General features: G+C 44.7%; 1 protein-coding gene and 1 long non-coding RNA gene across 5 annotated transcripts in view; one reads left to right on the plus strand and one right to left on the minus strand.

Moving 5' to 3' along the window:
* LOC142466885 (uncharacterized) overlaps positions 1-19835 on the plus strand; it is a 52032-nt gene that overhangs the window by 25539 nt on the left and 6658 nt on the right. For 2 of the 3 annotated variants that reach the window (XM_075572464.1, XM_075572465.1), the window contains exon 2: positions 1659-1843. The gene's annotated coding sequence lies outside the window, so the exon portion shown is untranslated. Of the gene's footprint in view, positions 1-1658; positions 1844-15859; positions 15954-19835 lie in introns of all 3 variants that reach the window. The other variant, XM_075572466.1, reaches the window with a different exon arrangement.
* Positions 38-19457, minus strand: LOC142466886 (uncharacterized). Of its 2 annotated transcripts, XR_012788266.1 has the most exons (4): positions 19223-19457; positions 12836-13085; positions 1416-1545; positions 38-867 (listed from the first exon to the last, which is right to left on the minus strand). It is a non-coding gene; the product is annotated as an uncharacterized LOC142466886 (long non-coding RNA). The 2 variants fall into 2 exon arrangements; XR_012788267.1 differs by lacking the exon at positions 12836-13085.

Below are 19835 nucleotides of genomic sequence, written 5' to 3' on the forward strand. Positions count from 1 at the left end.
AGCAGGAGGAAAGCAACCAGGCACACGGTCTTGCAAAAAGATGATTTATTAGCAAATCCAATTCCAACATTTCGACTGCATAAAAAGTCTTTGTAAAGGTGAGGGCTAAATATCAGGCAACCAAGTGAAGAATATATACCCCATGTACTCGCCTGTTACCTAGCTACAGGTGTCTCACGGCACCAATGCTGCATCTCCCATGACATGCAGCTCCGACACGGGGGTCTGTGCATGCGCAGAGTGAGCAAATCACCCAGTAGCACACAGCGCAAGCCAGCATAGACCCCACCATGTGCGCACACAGCACGCAGGCACGTCGGGGAGCTGCCGCGCATGCACCGCATACACATGCATTAACGGCCTATTGCTCATGCATGCCAGAAAGCAATTCGCACAGCGCAAGTGCGGCACCCACAGACTGTGCATGGCCAGCCAGGGAGACACAGCATGCCCCTCCTTCGCTGTCATGGCAACTGGACGCCTAACAATGGCTGATGGTAACAGTCAGACAGCGGAGGGTAGCAAGGCAAAAAGGCTTTACCTCACATCAGGGAAATAAAGATCCAATCCCATTTACAGTGTCCCTGTGTACAACCCCAAAGTGGCAGGAAAAATACCATTAGAAACCCAAAAAGGTGACATTATTATACAAACAAGACAATAATCTCTAATAAGCTACACTAAAGTGAACAGAAACTGTAAAAGACAGAACCCCAGACTAACAACATAAACAGACTAACATAAAAGACTAACAAAGGGTAGAAACACTGAAATGGAACCAGCAAACAGCATAAGTAGTTCTGGATCCATATTTAAGACTTCCAGTTAATATGAAAAGGACGGAGGTGTCAAAGCGCCGATCCACTACTGAAAATAAAAATGAACGCCTGTCACGAAAGCACTTCAGATTAAGCTGCTTGTTAAGTCCACCTCCCTTACTGGTACGCAGATAGAATATCTAGTAAGCTTCTGGTCTTAATAATGCAGTGTCCCTATGTAGGGCAGCCCTTCCCGGGGGAACTATTTCTATGCCCATTACTCTTATGGCTGCTATAGAATGCTTGTGTTGGACACAGTGTTGAACCAAGGTGGTCGGATCGGTACCTTTCTTGATTACACTTTTGTGTTCAATAAATCGTTGCTTGAGCATTCTAGTTGTCTTTCCGATATATAACAGGCCACAGGGGCACTTAATGAAGTAAACTACATGTGTGGTTCTGCATGTTATCCTGTGTCAGGTTTTATATCAGCACCTGTATGTGGATGACAGAATGTGTCTCCAGTGCAAAGGCTATTACAAATGGAACAACTGCAACACCTATAATTTCCTCGTTTCCCATAGCTTAAAAAGAGGTCACCTTGTTACAGCATCCCCACGTTCTGTTTCTGTTTAGTTCCACCAGAAGAAAACTCACCTTAGTGGCACCCATGTCATCTTGACGGGGACTTTTTATTTAGAGGTGTGGCCAGTGGCTCCTATTCCTTTCATACAAGTGAGGCATCGTATATACATTGCTCTCCATTAACTTCTTTTCACCTCAAAAACTGTAGAGAAGAAAGAAAAGACAAGTCACATTATTAACAACTTGTATCTTTTTCAGCTCTTCCTTTATAAAATAGACATTACTTTGAGATCTCACTAACTGTCCCAATTCTAGGTTTGTAAATTGTGCGAGAAACGAGGAAGAACAGAACCTTGTGGCATTGCAGGACCACAGGAAAATACTACAGAACCTGCACAGACCTCCCCCCACACACAGAGCTCCTGGTCTGGAGATGAATATGGGAAAGAGCTTGGTATGAAGTGGGGATACGCTGTGGAAAAGTAACGCGCCAGCACTAGGTAATCAGGAATATGTGTGTTGTGTGGTTTTTACATCTCTATTGTCTTATTACTGATGTTAAATTTGCAAATATTGATCTGCATAAACCATTACGGGTCAACTAGAACTTAATATCACTATATATATAATATATATATATATAGATAATAATAACGCATTTTTATATGGGCGGTAACACAGTATTTTTGGTTATCGCAATTTGATGTATCTTTATGTATCCAGCCCTTTGACAAGTCAGGTTTAGTGATATTAAATATTATATATATATATATATCCACCTACACTGCCCTGTGTAAGTGTTACACACATAAGGGGTGTCTTTACTCCTTCTCCCCTTGGTCAGTCCCGTCCTTCTCTATTGGATCCACTGGAATCCCTGATGGGTGTAGGTATTGGGACCCCTTCGTCTCGGAGTGCGCACCCACAATCAATTGGGAGGCCAGAGAGATGTGTTGGATTAAAATATGAAAATGTAATAATACAATAAACAAGCCACACTCGCATGTCATAAAGTCCTAGTCCGCGACCGTGTAGCCCTAGGCTGCGCGCCTGGCCCTCTGGAAGAGATATATATTGATGACATCCTCTTAATTTGGAAGGGAGACGAGTTGGCCTTGCAGGATTTTTTTCTATATATCAATACCAATAACCTTAATCTGGCATTCACGTCAGAAAATAGCAGAAACAAAATCAACTTTCTAGACCTGACAATTTACATAGAGGGGGATGCTGTTAAGACAAAAACATTCTTTAAGGAAGTGGATGCCAACAATCATCTTCTCAATACGAGCTGCCACCACCCCAAATGGTTAAGCAATATCCCGTATGGACAGTTCCGTCGTATTAGAAGAAATTGTACATATGACGAAGTATTTAGGAACCAGATGGGAGTTTTGAGAAATAGATTTGAGGAAAGGAACTATGACCCAGACATTCTAAGAAGGGCAGCAGACAGAACCTGTGAACTGAAAAGGGAAGATTTAATAACTTCCAAACCACCAGTTGACAAAAAGGACTAGGAATAGATAGAGAAGATTCTTCTCTGCCAGTGCTCACAGTGGAACAAATTGCTTCTCTTGGGAAATAATTGTTATTGGATATTGCACTTTTTTAATGTTGGGAAAACCAGGAAATGTATGTTGAGTAAAGCTGTATAATGGTCAAAATGTACTCAGAATAGGGGTGTGGGTAACCCATAGAAAAGGGATGTCAAGGGAACCTGAGTGAACTAGGGACCCCGACCCCTATCTAAGTAATAACTCCAACAGCCCTCAGAGCTAGACCATAATAATAAAATACAGTGTCTATGACAAATTACTCACGACCCTTAGGCATGCGGTCCTTCTGGTTATTGCGTGCTCTCAGCCCGATATGTGCAGAGGTAGGAGATCACCCTAGATAGGGAGAAGAATGGCGGTTCTCAAAGATTATTTTTTCTTTTTAACTTTTTGTCTTTGCTGTTCACTGCTGTGTATTAAACTTTTTTGCATGAAAATTGACAACCAGCTTCCGCTATTCTTCCTGCTTCCGGAACGCACGAGGCACCTGTTGGCACGCTGTGCACCGCCATTCTTCTCCCTATCTAGGACAACAAGGACTATACTGTCTCTTTTGTCACACAGTATAACAGGGAGGCTGTAACAGGGACTTATCCCTGTTAAGAAACTTGCCTCTGATCCAGCAGTGTGCTGGCTGGTTAATTACTGGTGTGCAATCAATCAACTCCACCTGCCTAAACAGAGATCTGTCAGAAAAAGCCTGTTCCCAGTAACAGGATTCTTGAGCTCACAATTGGAGCTGGCCCAGGAAAGACAGACCAGAGAGTTCCCTAGTCCACAACTGGGCTGACCTGGGGAACAAACCGATGTCTTGAGCTGCAGGCTGACAGTAAGACAAAGGGGACAAGACCTCTATACCTGGACAGACATTGCCTTAGCTCACAAGGGTGCAGACCCAGGAGAGCAGAGAGGACTTCCCCTACAGTAAAAGAAACAGATAAGACTTTCTTATGGGACTGTTATATATCTGTATATATGTATATATTTGGGCTGGTAATTAGCGTAGCTAATCACCCAGTTAGAGAGGGCTGGACTACATGTGTAGATATCCTCCAAAGCTGAGTAGGTTTTTCTTTGGCTCATTTTGAATGTTTTGCTGTGTTAAAGGGACAGGCGCAAAAAAGCCTAATTTTAGTTTCACTTTAAACGGTCTCCATTGCGTACATCTGCACACGTCTCTTAGGCCTCGGCCATGTTTGTTGATTGCTGGCGGAAGCGTGCTGAGGCCCGCTCCCGCTCAGCACTGAGCCCCTACAGCCGCAATTAGAGCGGCTTTAGTAGGGGCTCACCTGCGCTTCCGCGCGCTTGTCTTAGGGGAATTTAAAATTCCCCCGCTTGCCGGCGAGACAGGCCGGTCACGTGAGCGGTTCGCCCAATGAGGGCGAACCAGCTCCGTGACGTCACTGGCCCTCCCCCGGCCAGTGACGCGCCCGCTCACGGCCCGCCCCCTGAAGGCCCGCTGACGGCGCGTGCGGTAAGTAACCGCAAGGCCAGGGAAAGCACCCGCTTTCCCTGAGCCTCAGCGCGCCTCAGCGAGCAAGCACGAAGCATGGACTCGGCCTTACAGAGGCGAATACGATTAGCAGGATTATAAAAAAAAACTTTGGCCCTTAGTGCAAAAAGACCCGATCCTGAAAGATCATATTCCCTTGAACCCAAAAGTTATTTTTAGAAAAGCAAGGAGCCTCAAGACTAAACTAGCTCCAAGTGTTTTTAAGCAAAAAGAAGTGCCACATCCACAACATTAGCTATCAAAACCCATCAGGTTTTTTTTATTTTTTTCACATGTAAAGCCTGTAGACAGGCGTCAAAGGAGAAGGTACATTGTAAGTCACGAGTAACAGAAGGATTTTAAAATGGATAACTATATCAGCTGTCGGAGTACATTTGTGGTCCATGTGCTGGAATGCCCATGTGGGTTCCAGTATGTGAGACGTTCCTCAAGACCATTGAGGGTCTGCATACTGGAGCACATGGGCAACATAAGGAAAAATCTTCAGACACACAATGTGTATAGACATTTCAGTTTGGTCCATGGTGGGAGTCCTCTGGGGTTAATATACAGAGGGATAGAAGTAGTACCACAGAGCTGGAGGGGAGGAGACAGGCTGAAAATGTTGTCAAAAAGAGACGTACTGGATCTACAAATTGAAAACGTTGAATCCATCGAAAACATCGACATTGACCTTGGGGCTTTTACCTGAGGGAGCCATGCCTTCAATTATTTTAGTATATCACTAGAGGTTCCTCACTCCCAGAGACATCCCTTCTTTCTAGCTGCAACCGCCTGTTTTCCTTATTTACCACTGTGTGGAATTTTCTAAAAAGTGGCGGTAAATGGGAATAGATTATGCAAGGATTTTTTGTCCCCAAATGAGGAATTTGTAACACCTTGAAGTATGTAACTAGTGGGGTGCATAACCAAAGATCTCCCTCTCAATATATGGGTGGTGGGGGGAGGGGGTTGTGTAAGGATAGAGAACAACAGTCAGGTTTAATATATTTGTTGCAGGGTACATGCAACCACACGTGGGGTTTCTTGATAAGGCTTATTTATTGAGCCTTAAAAAATGCAGCACACAAAAACAAAACAGCTTCTTTTCAGCATACAAAAACAAAACAGCTTCTTTTCAGCATACAAAAACCCAGACAGTTCATCAAACATGTATCTTGAAAACAGACCTTATAGCAGTAATCTACTTCAGCGTTTCAGTCCTATCTCCATGCTTCAGACAGCTGCATGTGTGTGTAGCCTGGTGTTTTTAAAGCCCCTTGATGAGGCAGCTGGGATCAGACTAAGCAGCCCTCTCAGCTGAAACTTAACCTCGTCACTGCTGCACTGCAAACCTAAACATAGGTCTGCCAGGCATATGTATGGCTGGTGACATTGGAGTTTTTTAGTATAATCTGTGTGCTGGAGTTTCGAGTTTACCACTGGGGTGTATTTAATTGTCTGAATTGCCCTACTAATTTCAATTTCTGATTTTCAGTAATGGCTTGAATAGAATTGCATTAGGCCGTAAGGAACGGATTAGCTAAAGAACTGTCAGAACACGGCATTACTATTAATGAATCTAGTATGAAGACTTGTGACAGAATTACGTTAGGGGTTAAACATAAGAGTATGTAAGCAACTGATCTTCATTTGCAATATTATTGTTTTTATAGTAGCAGCAGTTGTTCGCCCAAGACCGTGAAAATATTTGTGTAAAACTGATGATTTTCATTAGGGCTGGGACCCGCTGCGCCCGTTGGCGCGGGCGGCGGCGTGAGCTCAACTTACCATTCCGGTTTGAACTCACGATCGGGTCCCAGTCCCTCCTCACTTGTAACTTGCGACATACTGTGACGCGGCAGCCAGCAGGAGACACGAGAGAATGGTGTTCTCTTGCGGCAATGCGTCACATGGTACGCGAAGGGGCCAATCATAGACTGGCTCTATGGCTCCTTGTGTGTAGAGCTGCTGCAGTGCTGTGAGCCCTGCTTTGTTTTGGTTTTGGGCCGCGCCCCCTCACGTCATGGCCACGCCCCCTCACGTCATGGCCGCGCCCCCCCCGACCAGTTTGGCCACGCCCCCCCCCGCTCCGAGAAAAGTTTCCTGTAGACCGCAGATCGCGGTACAGCGAGTTGCAAGCGCGGCCGGCAAGCAAGCCAGCCAGCCGTGCGGACGCGTGCAATGGGACCTTAGCCTTAGACTACTGGCTTCCTAAAGCATAACAAATACATGCAAATCCTTATGGATTAGGACATAAAGTAATTTATCTTGCCCCAAATTGATTCATATTTGCTTTAAAAATTGACGAATAATGGTTCTGAATGTGGAATGTGATAAGGAGTTAAACTGCTGAGTTAAAGTACAGACAAGACACTATAGGCTTTATTCTGTAAAGGTCGATAAAAAATATCGCCAGTACATTTAAATCGCCGTTTTTTTTTTAGCATTGCTATCACGGTATTCAGCAAGCCTTCATTACAATTCATAGCAAAATTCCCAAAACGAGCAATTTGCTGCCAGCGATAGGATCGACCCTGTGAAAAGGCCTAACCCAGCGATACATTTCTGCTGCAAAGAGAGCTGCTCTGAGAGAGCCGCCTCTGCCAGCGAAAATCTCACCCGAAATTTATGTTTTTTAATACACATTTCATTGATAATGTAGATGTGCAGGGGGTCTACGGAGCTGAACCGCGTTAGTTTTATGTCCGGGGACCCCCTGCTTCCCGAGATACAGACCCATTTATGCGGTGACAGTATCTACTATGCTTTGAAATGTCCCAGTCATGTGGATCTGGGGAAATAGAATGAATAACGGGGGATCTGGTCGGGAGCTAGAACGTTCGGCCTTCCTCTTTTGAAGGCGCCGATCGACTTGTATATATATTGCGACAAGGTCTTCTAGGTTGTGATAAGGAGTTAAATGGCTGAGTTAAAGTACAGACAAGACACTGTGTACTCATAGATTTTTCTAATCTGTGAAAGTGATGAGCAAATCAGCTGTGTTTTAATGATTTTATGTTTGTGACAAATAACTGCTAACTGTTATAAGTTTATCCGAGTGTTAGAGAGAGAGAGAGAGAGAATTGAGGGAAACATCACAGTGGAAGTGTGCTAGATGGAAGGGGTTAATGGATTAATCATTCCAAAGAGAGGAATGTTTTGGAATATAGGTGAAAGGTTTTTCATCCACCATATTGAGGCACAAAATATGAGGGGGCTATATGACCATTCCATATGGTTAATAGGTACCAAGGTGTGTATCAGTATGGACTACAACGGCACCGTTTTATTGCATTACTCTTTTAAATACTGAGGACATTATGTGAACACTGATTGATTTGAATACCATGATGACATCACGGACGTCAGCTGGGATGCTTGGCAAAGCTTACACCACTCATCCTTACAATCAGGGTGCTACTAATTTTAACTTTTATCTACAACCTGGTGGCCATGGACAACGGGTGCCTATTTATACTATGGACTAATTTCCAAGCAACATCTTTAAGCCTTACGAAGCCGAACAGGCGAAACGCGTCGCTCAGCTTTTTGTTCCAGGAAGGCTACCGTAGCAGTCCATCCGGATTGTGAATCAGCTGTGCTACGGAGCTGTGTACTGGACGCGAGAGCAGGGACATTGTAGCATCGCAGCAGGCCCGGACTACATGGTCGTGGCCTAGGACTTTATGACATGTGAGTGTGGATTGTTTATTGCATTATTACATTTTCATATTTTAATCTAACACATCTCTCTGGCCTCGCAATTGATTGTGGGGCCACACTCCGAGACGAAGGGGTCCCAATATCTACACCCATCGGGGATTCCAGTGGATCCAGTAGAGACGGATGGGACTGACCAAGGGGAGAAGGAGTAAAGACACTCCTTGTAAGAGGACCTGTACAGAGGTCCGCAATGGAGACTGTTTTAAAGGTGAAATTAAAATACGGCTTTATTGTGCCTGTCGCTTTAAACACAGCAAACATATGAAAAATAGTGAGCCAAACATAACCTGCTCCACGTAAATGTATACTTATATTCTAGCCCTCTTTAACTGGGTGGCTACACAAGCTATTCATCAGCCCAAGTCAAATAGATATATACAGATATAGCTAACAGTCCAATAAGAAAGTCTTATCTGTTTGCTGGGTTGCTGCATTTTCTCCGGATATATCAGCATCCAGGTTTAGAAGTCTTATTTGTCAGCTGGGTTGTATCTTGCAAGCTCCAGACATCTCTGTGTTCCCTCGGTCAGTCTCACCTGTGAGACTCAGGAACCTCTGCTCTGTCTGTTTCTGTTAGGCCGGTACTGCCCGCAGACCAGACCTATCCCCTGCGTCCGAAGGGGGAAGTAGGGATACACGCACCCGCAGCAAAGGGAGCGAGTCTGGAGTGTGGTGTTAAGCGTTGCCAGGCCAGATATAACTAACGTAGACAATACTTGCCGGTACTGGGTATAGGAGTAGAATAGGGATTGCTTTGCCGAGGTCAGGGAGCGGAGAAATGAGGAAGGTTGAAGTCCAAGCCGTGATCGTGGGATGCCAGAGAATACGTAGTCCAAGGAGAGGCGAAGTCGAGAGCCAAAGGGGGTAGTCGTACGAGCCGTGTCAAAACCTGTAGTAACCGAGAGTTCACCAAACACATCCATACAGAGACTATGTCGAGCAATGAGTGAGGGCTCAGAGATGCTAGATAAGGCTGGACTGACCAATCAGGGATGGAGGCGGGTCAGGAGGACTGCAGGGAGCCTCTCTGGATAGGTGTGGCTGATACAACCCAGGTGAGCACTGGTAGCACTCTGATTACACCCATGCGGTGTACGGGGGCGGAGCCTCAGCAGTAGTGGAAGTAGAAGAGTGGATGCTCAACGTGCGCTCTGTGAGCTGCATGTGCACGCGACCAGCGTTGGAGGAGGACACACGTGTGCGTGCGGGATGGAGGACCCGTGCCTGCCACTGAGAAGGAGGAGGAGCGGTGGGGCCGCCGAGGGGAGGGGCCCTGTGGCGACACAGGAGCTGACGGCCCGTGGAGGCAGGTAAGCGGAGGTTGTGCTGCACGCCCCGAGTCTCCCTGAGGGTAGTCTGTGTGTTGCGCTGACGGCGCTGAGAAATCAGATTCCTAACAATTTCCTGGTTCAGCTCACGTGTGAGCTCAGGAAGAATCTCCCTTTCCTGTCTCAGGGGCAGGCTTTTCTGACACCTGTAATCAGCCAGGTGGTGTTGGTTAATTGTCTACCAGCAGTTAACCACCACACTGCTGGATTAGAGGCACATTTTTGAACGGATAAGTCCCCTGTTACATACCTCCCCTGTTTGTGGGAAGCTCGGCTTGCCACGGCCAAAGCCCATCCTTCCACTCTCATTCGAGATCTTTCTGTGACTTAAATGAGTGGATGGAGGAAGAGAACCCTCAGTCCCACTGGGATTGGGACCCTTTCTCCATTTTATTTGTGTCTCCTACCGAAGGTGCTTGAGCACAGCACTCAGTCGCTCGAGGAGGACTTTTTCCAAGTATAATCTTTTTTCTGAGTGCGTGGTCATGAGATTTCCCTTGTATCGGGCGCTCTTCTTTTTGTAGATTAGACTGTATGGCGACAGTTGCAGAGTGGTTAAGAATAGCCCTTTGAGATTTCCACTCTTGAAGCTGTCTTTCTGCACTTTCTCCACTCAACGGAGTTGCCAGTTCAGCTTCTTTGGGATTGAGTTGCAATTTCACCTCCATTTCCCGAGAATGTCCTATCTTCTCTGCTTCACCAGCTAAGGATTTTTCTGGGTTTGATTCGGCACATATACCCTTTTGTGTTGCCTGTTGGGCTGCTGAAGGTTTTGCTAGTGCTTGCTTAGGTGGTTTAGACTTTGCAACCTTGTTTTTCAGATGAGCGGTGTTTCCAGCTCTCACTGCACCCTTTTTTCTATGGGTTTTTGTGGCTGTGGGATACTGATGCTTGGTCAGGGTCAATACTTGTCCTTGTAGTACTGTAATCTCATCAGCAAGAAATCCCTGGTTTTTGAGGGTATCTTGCAAATCTTTTCTCAGGGAATTTATCTGCTCACTTTGTTTTCTCTGAGCTTGTCTCAGCACCTCCTTCATATTCTGGAGTTCTGTGATTTTTGTCGTCAAGGTTGCCGCTGCGTCTGTTTTCTCCTTGGTGTACTGACTCAAGGGGATGGAACAGCCTCTCTGCCTCTCCAGCTCTTGCTCCAGTTTCTGGGCCTTCTCCCGCTCCCTCTCATATAGAGTCACCTGATCTCTAAGCTCCGCCTTCAGCGAGGCTCTGGTGACATGCAGCGTGGCCTTTAACTCCTCATACAGCTCTGTGGGGACGCACTGGGTATTCAGACGTTCCTGCAGCGCTTGTACCTCTTTAGCAGCCTGCAGATTTTCTTCCTGCAGAGTTCGCTGCTTCTCCTTGGCATTCTGGAGGTGTGTACGCAGACCTTGTAGTTGATTCTGCAGTCGGTGCTCTACTTCAACCTTTTCACCTTCCAGAAGTTTCTTTATTTTTTCCAGCTCGTGGAGCTTTTCATTCTTTCCATTGACGTGCTCTGTCAACTCAGAATTTTCTTTTTTTAGTTATACATTTTCTCTTTTTTCAGTCTCTGTAATATTCAGGGCCTCCTTGTATTCCGCCTTCCATTTTCGCACCTCTACTTGGAGACTGACTGTCTCCTGGCGTGAGATTTCCATTTCTAGGTTGAGAGTAGGAAGCTCCTTCTGAGAGACTTTAAGATCTATATTAAGATTGACAATAGGTTTTTTTTAATTGTCCAGTTCCACAGCGAGACTGTGAAGTTCCTTTTTGGAGACTTCCAGTTTTGTGCGGCAGTTGCCGATCTCGTGTTGTGAGGCATCCAGTGCTGTGCGGAGTGTATGAACCTCCTTCTGGGATACGTCCACCTCTGTCCGGACACTGCTGACCTCTTGTTGTGAGGCATTCAGTTCTAGGCGATGAGTGTCAACCTCTTGCTGAAAGACTAATCTCCTTTAGAGCCTCCTCATACTTCTGCTTCAGCTTAGTCATCATTGTATCGCATTGGCTCTGCTTTTCCACCATGGTGGCATTAGTAGTGTTTGCAGTGGCTAGCTCAGTCTTGGCCGTTGAGTAAATTGCGAGCACCGTCTTCTGTAGCTCAGCATTATTTTCTCTCTCTATTTTCAATTTTTCACGGAACAGATCACAGTTATGCCTGGCATTTTTCAGGCCATCTTCAGGGCTGGTCAAGGGATCGTCACTCACTGGTTCCGGCTCCGCTTCCCTTTGATGGTTGGCTAAGGGTTCCTCACTGTTGGCACCAGACAGACAGACACTTCTTTGGGATACACGACTTCTGCCTTGGGCCCTCTGGATATTCTGTCATCCGCATGACGAATCCTTCATTTTCTCTAGGCTCTGCGGCATCTCGGTCCCCCTTATTCTCTGCGGGATCTGCGGACATGTCTGTTCCTTCCACGGTAAGTGAAGAACCGCTTTTCTTTTTCCTCCTTTTTGTTTTGGACGACTCCGTCCCATCAGGAATACTGGGGTCTCCGTCTTTCTTTGAAACTTCAGCAGCTTCACTGTATACGCCAGGCTTTTCTTGCAATTGCGTTAGCTGACAGGAATATTCGGTGATCTGCTGCTCCCGCTCTTGCCGATCGCATTCGTCATCATAGAGAGCGGTCTTTTCGGTTCATACCGAGTTCAGGCACCCCCACCATTCTTGTGGTGTTTTGTGGGTGTGACTCGGTTCGGGGTCCCCATAAGAGATGTCTTCCTCCTTATCGGACCGGAAGGGCCACTCTTCCGTGGGGTAGGGTTCATTACAGGAACGCCGCATCTTGTCCTCCATTTTGGGGCTGCCAGGTGTATTTTTCTTCCTGACCTCAGGAGGCGCTATTGCAGCTGTTGCCACTGTTTTTGCTAGAACCCCAAATTGCGGTAGTCCTACAGGTGGGCATATTTTGCTTGTAGAGGTTGTAGCTCTCCCAGGCCTCTCTGTAGACTTTTCCTTTTTCTTTCCTATGGTAAATTTTAAAACATCAGCAGTACGGTGTATGCATTCACTCTCATCGTTTGAATAAGGCCTTAAGGGACACGGCTCCGTGTGGTGGTGTTCTTTACACCAGGAACACATCTTCTTCCCCATTTTTGCAGAGTCAGTATTTGACTTCAGCTGGGCGGCTATTTTAAATTCCATGGGTTTTTTTCCCACACAGGTGTATTCTTCACCTTGACCTATTGGGGCACTATTTCTTTAAATACAATGCTTGCTAGCTGCCCATTTCCTTGCTTCAGCAGAGGTATTAGCCTCACACCATTTTTTTTTTAAAGAAAACAATAAACAAATCCTAGCTCCTCTGGAGCGCTAACTCACTTCTTGAACCCAGACTACGGCTGTAGGCAAAGCCCCTTTATCAACAACCATATTACACATTATTGTGATAGGCAAGTAAGGTTTACCTGCTTCAGCACAGTCTCTCTCCTCTTGGGATCGGGGAAAGAGTCCATCTGTGGTTTTGTGGCTTTGTTCAGTGCAGTGTAGCCCTTTAATTCTGGTCTCTGCTGCAGGTGAATATTTGTTATTTTTGCTCAGGCTGTTTGCTTGCATGCAGGCAAAAAGCACAAAAAAAATCACAGGCATTCTTCGGGGCCCCTTTTAACTTCAAGGGCCACCTTTCATCCCAACTTTTGACACCATATGTAAGAGGACCTGTACAGAGGTAAGCAATGGAGACTGTTTTAAGGTGAAATTAAAATAAGGCTTTATTGTGCCTGTCGCTTTAAACACAGCAAACATATGAAAAATAGTGAGCCAAACAAAACCTGTTCCACTTTGGCGTATATGTATAATTATATTCCAGCCCTCTTTAACTGGGTGGCTACCCAAGCTATTCATCAGCCCAAGTCATATAGATATATACAGATATAGCTAACAGTCCAATAAGAAAGTCTTATCTGTTTGCTGGGCTGCTGCCTTTTCTCCGGATATATCAGCATCCAGGTTTAGAAGTCTTATTTGTTAGCTGGGTTGTATCTTGCAAGCTCCAGACATCTCTGTGTTCCCTCAGTCAGTCTCACCTGTGAGACTCAGGAACCTCTACTCTGTCTGTTTCCTGGTTCAGCTCATGTGTGAGCTCAGAAAGAATCTCCCTTTCCTTTTCTGACACCTGTAATCAGCCAGGTGGTGTTGGTTAATTGTCTACCAGCAATAAATCACCACACTGCTGGATTAGAGGCACATTTTTGAACAGGGATAAGTCCCCTGTTACACCCCTGATGTGTGCAACACTTACACATGGCCGTGCAAGTGGTTATATATATGTGTATATATACTGTATATGTGTATATATATATATATATATATATATATATATATATATATATACAGTGTTCGACAAACCTATACATTTGCTCGCCCCGGGCGAGTGGATTTAACATCGTGGCGAGCTCCTATTGGCCCAAGCAGCACACGTTTGGTACTAGGTGGCGAGTAGATTTTTTTGTGTGGCGAGTAGATTTTTTGGTGATTTGTCGACCACTGTATTTATATATATATATATATATATATATATATATATATATATATATATATATATATATATATATATATATACAGTGTTCGACAAATCACCCAAAAATCTACTCGCCGAACAAAAAAATCTACTCGCCACCTAGCCCCGCTTTTAAAAAAAAATAAATGAATAAATTCCTAGTAAGAACAACATTCGTTTTTGACATTAGTTTATTTATTGTATTACATTATACTACAATTAGTGTGTGTGTGTGTGTGTGTGTGTGTGTGTGTGTGTGTGTGTGTGTGTGTGTGTGTATATTATATAATATTTTAAAAATTAAAAAAAAAGACATGTTAATAAATTATTTATTAACATTGTGCAAATTTGATAAATATATTCGCTCACTCACACACGCACGCGCACACACACTGGTACACACACACTGGTACACACACACATACACACACATGCACACACATGCACACATACATACACACACATGCACACATACACACATATACACACACACATGCACATACACAAAGACACACAGACACACACACACACATATATATACATACACATACACACACACATATATATATACATAGACACACACACACATATATATATATATATATATATATATATATATATATATATATAGATGAACAAAAAGAAAAGGGACTGAGCTGCGCCTCTGCAAATGGTTGCTGATATACAGTGTGACTCACTAAGAGTTAGACTCTATGAATTAGGTATATATAGACAAATTGAAATATAACAATAAAAGTTAAAAAAAAATAATAAAAATAAAAATAAAAAATATATATGAAAATCAAAATGAATGATAAATCAATTGTAATAGGACAAAACCTAAAACCAAGCTTACAATAAAAACAAAATATCAATACTCATACAGCAAAAGAATATCTCCACAAATAGGGAAAAAAAAAGAGGTATAAAAACCAGTCCTCAAATAGTCCAATGAATCCAATAAGTTCTGGTATAGAGGGTTTCCGGCTGCTCTCAAAGTGGACAAACCATATCCACAGGGAATCTAGAAGAAAAGGGGAAAGAGAGAGCGCACACCCATAGCGTAAAATTGTAAAATTTAATGAGGGGAGGGGGGGGGAATTAGAATTGCACTTACAATTTACATTGTGTGTGTGTGTGTGTGTGTGTGTGTGTGTGTGTGTGTGTGTGTGTGTGTGTGTGTAAATGTCAGATTTAGAAAAAAAAAGCCAGATGTGAATGATTAGTTTCCTGAACCCCATAACTAGTGCCTGGACGCCCCGGCGTCACAATATCTAAAGCAGCAATCCCGCCTGGGATCTTACATGATCCGCAGTCCCTCAATGTCCAGGTACCCTCATTCCCGCAATGTTATACATTGGAGGGGAGGTGTTCCTTACCTGTCTTCTGGGTTAGAGGGGATTCCGATGTCTTCCGTGTGAAGCTCGAGAGATAGATCTGGAAGAAAGCAGTATAGGTTATTTCGTTGTAGGTATAGGGCAGTTAAGATATATTGGGTAAATAAGAGATCCAGAGTGTGGGTGAGAGAGAGTGTGGGTGAGAGAGAGTGTGGGTGAGAGAGAGTGTGGGTGAGAGAGAGTGTGGGTAAGAGAGAGTGTGGGTGAGAGAGAGAAACAGAGAGAGAGAGAGAGAGAGACACAGAGAGAGAGAGAGAGAGACAGAGACACAGAGAGCGGCGCACACAGAGAGAGAGAGAGAGACAGAGAGCGGCACACACACACAGAGAGAGACACAGAGAGAGATAGAGAGACACAGAGAGAGAGGGACACACAGAGAGAGAGAGCGGCACACACACACACACACACAGAGAGAGAGATCCTTCCGAAGCATCCGAACAATTTTTACAGCATTGCTAGCTCTGGGCATTTGATTTTTTTATGTTCATTCCATAATTCCTTGGTCCCCCATGTTCCTCTCTGTAATTGCTTTTCAGGATCCTGGATTGACCCTAGTGGGATTGAGCAGCAGGAACGTGTTTACCCCTGAGTGTCTGCACCAGTGGGGAGTACTTTTGGGACTGGTTCAAGGTAGTATCAGTCGTTTACTCGCCGGTTTCTGAGTTTGTGTCCGAGTTTTCATTGCATAGCAGTGGAAAGTGCACTTTCAAGCGTCCGCATCACGTGACCGGGACATTGAAATTCTGCAGGGGATACCGGCACCCCATAACGGGGCCTGTATCTCCTGAAGTAGGGGATCCTCGGACCTGAAACTAATGCTGTTTAGCTCCGGAGACCCCCTGCTCATGTAGACTAATATTCAAGTGTATTTATTTAGTGTACGATCGCCTGTAACAGCCTTGCATGGAGATGGCAAATCTCCATGCAAATGTTACATGCGGCTTTTTCTTCTAGCAGCTAGCGTACGTGAAGTTTAAGAACGCTAGCAGGGGGGAAAAAAGCAACACGTACGCTGTGGGTGTTTTGAGCACGTACGTTAAAAAATGGGCTCAAGGCCTTAGTGAATTGCGTCCCCGGTCTCACTTTTTAACGGACGTGCTTTTTTTGAAGATCAGAACGCAAACCCATTGAGCTTAGTGCATAGCCCCCAAAGTCTTTTAGATGACCGGGACTCAAACCGGCAGTTTCTGATTTCACCGCTCTTTCCACTCTGGAGGTGCTGAAATCCCTTGACCGGAGGCAAGTACAAAATGTCCTGGTACTCTTTTCAGCACGCAGTTCCAGCCGCGACCGCTAAAACGTTTTCTGAGAACTTGGTCCCGAAAAATTCTCGCCTTGAAATTTCCTAAGCCGGCTCATTGACATCTCTCATAGAGCATCTTTGAATTTACCGCTGCGGTTTTGGCACTTAGAATCTTTCGATCGGTTTGGCTGAGGCATCCTTAGGCCCAGGACATGCTGAGCCGCGCTGAACAGATGCACAAAGCCCCTGCATCTGTTATCAGCGCGGCTATAGTTTCTCCCTCCGCATGCGAGCTGATGAGTGCGGAGGAGGAGAAACTTCCCCGAGAGCGGCAAGTTTGAAATTTGCAGCTCGGGGAAGCAGAGGAGCCAATGGGTCTGCAGCCGGCACGGCAAGGCACAACAGAGGTGTGTGTTGATGTGCGGTGATGTGCCCCCTTCTGCCCGGTCCCTGTGGCTGTCAGCCTGCGGGAGATGGAGGGGGCTTGCGCCGCCGGGGGGGGAGCGGGTGATGTGTCCCCCTTGTGCCCCGATCCTTGTGGCTGCCTCCCTGCCCGCGCGGGAGATGGAGGGGGGCTGCGCGGCCGCCGGGGGGGGGGGGGAAAGGGGTTGTGTCCCGGAGCAGTGGTGGCAGCAAGGTGGTGTGTGTGATTATATATATATATATATATATATATATATAAGAAAAGGGGAAAGAGAGAGCGCACACCCATAGCGTAAAATTGTAAAAATTTAATGAGGGGAAGGGAGGGGGGGGAAATAGAATTGCACTTACAAAGGTACAATATAAAAAAGCATTCTTTTTTATATTGTACCTTTGTAAGTGCAATTCTATTTCCCCCTCCCCTCATAAAATTTTACAATTTTACGCTATGGGTGTGCGCTCTCTCTTTCCCCTTTTCTTCTAGATTCCCTGTGGATATGGTTTGTCCACTTTGAGAGCAGCCGGAAACCCTCTATACCAGAACTTATTGGATTCATTGGACTATTTGAGGACTGGTTTTTATACCTCTTTTTTTTTCCCTATTTGTGGAGATATTCTTTTGCTGTATGAGTATTGATATTTTGTTTTTATTGTAAGCTTGGTTTTAGGTTTTGTCCTATTACAATTGATTTATCATTCATTTTGATTTTCATATATATTTTTTATTTTTATTTTTATTATTTTTTTTTAACTTTTATTGTTATATTTCAATTTGTCTATATATACCTAATTCATAGAGTCTAACTCTTAGTGAGTCACACTGTATATCAGCAACCATTTGCAGAGGCGCAGCTCAGTCCCTTTTCTTTTTGTTCATCTATATATATATATATATATATATATATATATATAATATATATATATATATATATATATATATATGTGTGTGTGTGTGTCTATGTATATATATATGTGTGTGTATGTGTATGTATATATATATGTGTGTGTGTGTGTGTCTGTGTGTATGTGCATGTGTGTGTGTATATGTGTGCATGTGTGTGTATGTATGTGTGCATGTGTGTGCATGTGTGTGTATGTGTGTGTGTACCAGTGTGTGTGTACCAGTGTGTGTGCGCGTGCGTGTGTGAGTGCGCGAATATATTTATCAAAGTTGCACAATGTTAATAAATAATTTATTAACATGTCTTTTTTTTTAATTTTTAAAATATTATATAATATACACACACACACACACACACACACACACACACACACACACACACACACACACACACACACACACACACACGTTCCCCAGTAACACACAAACACATAGACCACTTCAAAGAGACACACACACACACACTGACGGCTACCAAGTGACACAAACACAGTGATACCCGCCTCCCAAGTGCGCTTGCTGTCTCCTCTGCCAGGACAGCAAAAAGCTCCTGGTAGAGCGAGCGGCAGCAAGCAAGAGCGAGCAGCAGCACCTAAGCGCTTACTATGTCCCAGGCCTTATAGTATTTCTGAGTTCATTCATGAAATACTACAGCCAATCCGAGCGTGGGAACTTTACAACCAGCCAATCAGACGGCTGCCAGTCTTCCAAAGCCGGGCAGCGGGCTCTTCTGAATGAGAGATGGGCATGCGCAGGTTTGCCACTTGTCATTCAGAAGCCACCCTCGGGGCTCGGTGCCTCCACGTCTAGGAAGGTGACTACTTGCCGAAATGGCTTGTATTCATCTCAGGACGCGGGCACTTCAGAGAGCCATCCTGCCCAGATAGCTTTCACACCTCTGGCAGTATCTGTGGCTTTCAAGTACGGACCTAGGCAGACTTAGTGGCAGGAGACCTTGGTAGCCCACTAGCCCCCCTCAGGATACCGTCTTTGAAAGTCCCAGCTTATACAGTGCACCAAGCATAATACATATTAAAAACATACCTTTTCATAAAATATACTTTTACACTTTACCTGGCTAAAATGTCTTTTTGGTGTTAGGGATAGAATGAGAACCTTTCCTTTTTCTTCCCACTAGCCATATGCCTAACACTCTGCAAAACATGACTTTACATTTTAATAAAACCTCACACTTTTATCGTTAACTAGAGTACCCCCTGAACCCCTATACTGAGTTCAGGGTACCCTGGGCATTTAACTAGGCATCCCTCCTTATAGTAGGGACCCCCTTGTATGTTCTGGGGATACCTTGATCCCCTATGCCCCATTTACCTTTCTGGTCTGTCCTGCAGCAGGGGATCCTAGCGGTGAGTCGTAACAACGTTTTCCACGGGATGTTTTACCGGAGCAATGTGCTTTAATGTATCTGGGAATCTGACCTGATTCTCGGTTGCATTTCTGGGGTCACCAGTAACTCTGGAACCCCTTTACCTAGGCACATTCTGACAAAAGTTTCTCCGCAAAATCCACCCTGAAATTCATAGCCTAGCAATCTCCACGTGCTAGCACCCCTAGAAAGGTAAAAATACAAAAATTCTTTGTCACATAATTTACATTCAAGCATGGTAATACATATGCAATAGCTGGTTCCAAAAGCTGACACTCCAGGACTCCAAAACACGGATCAGGGGCAACCAGACAGGCTTAGCCTTTATTAGTGAGCCTGGTTACCCCCTCACCGTCACACTTAATATCAAAGGATTTGAAAAGATTTCTGCCACGTTAAATGGTGTTTTGCAGCCAGTGAGATTTCCTTTTAAATCGTTAAATATTAGGATCCACTTTAAATGTATGATCCAGTACATCTGCTCTCCCGGCCCTAATGCTGTACATGTTGTGCTAAACCCTTCATTTTTACAATGTACATCTACAGTTTACTTTCATC

This window comes from Ascaphus truei, chromosome 15 (genome assembly GCF_040206685.1).
Source record: "Ascaphus truei isolate aAscTru1 chromosome 15, aAscTru1.hap1, whole genome shotgun sequence".
Lineage (NCBI taxonomy): Eukaryota > Metazoa > Chordata > Amphibia > Anura > Ascaphidae > Ascaphus > Ascaphus truei.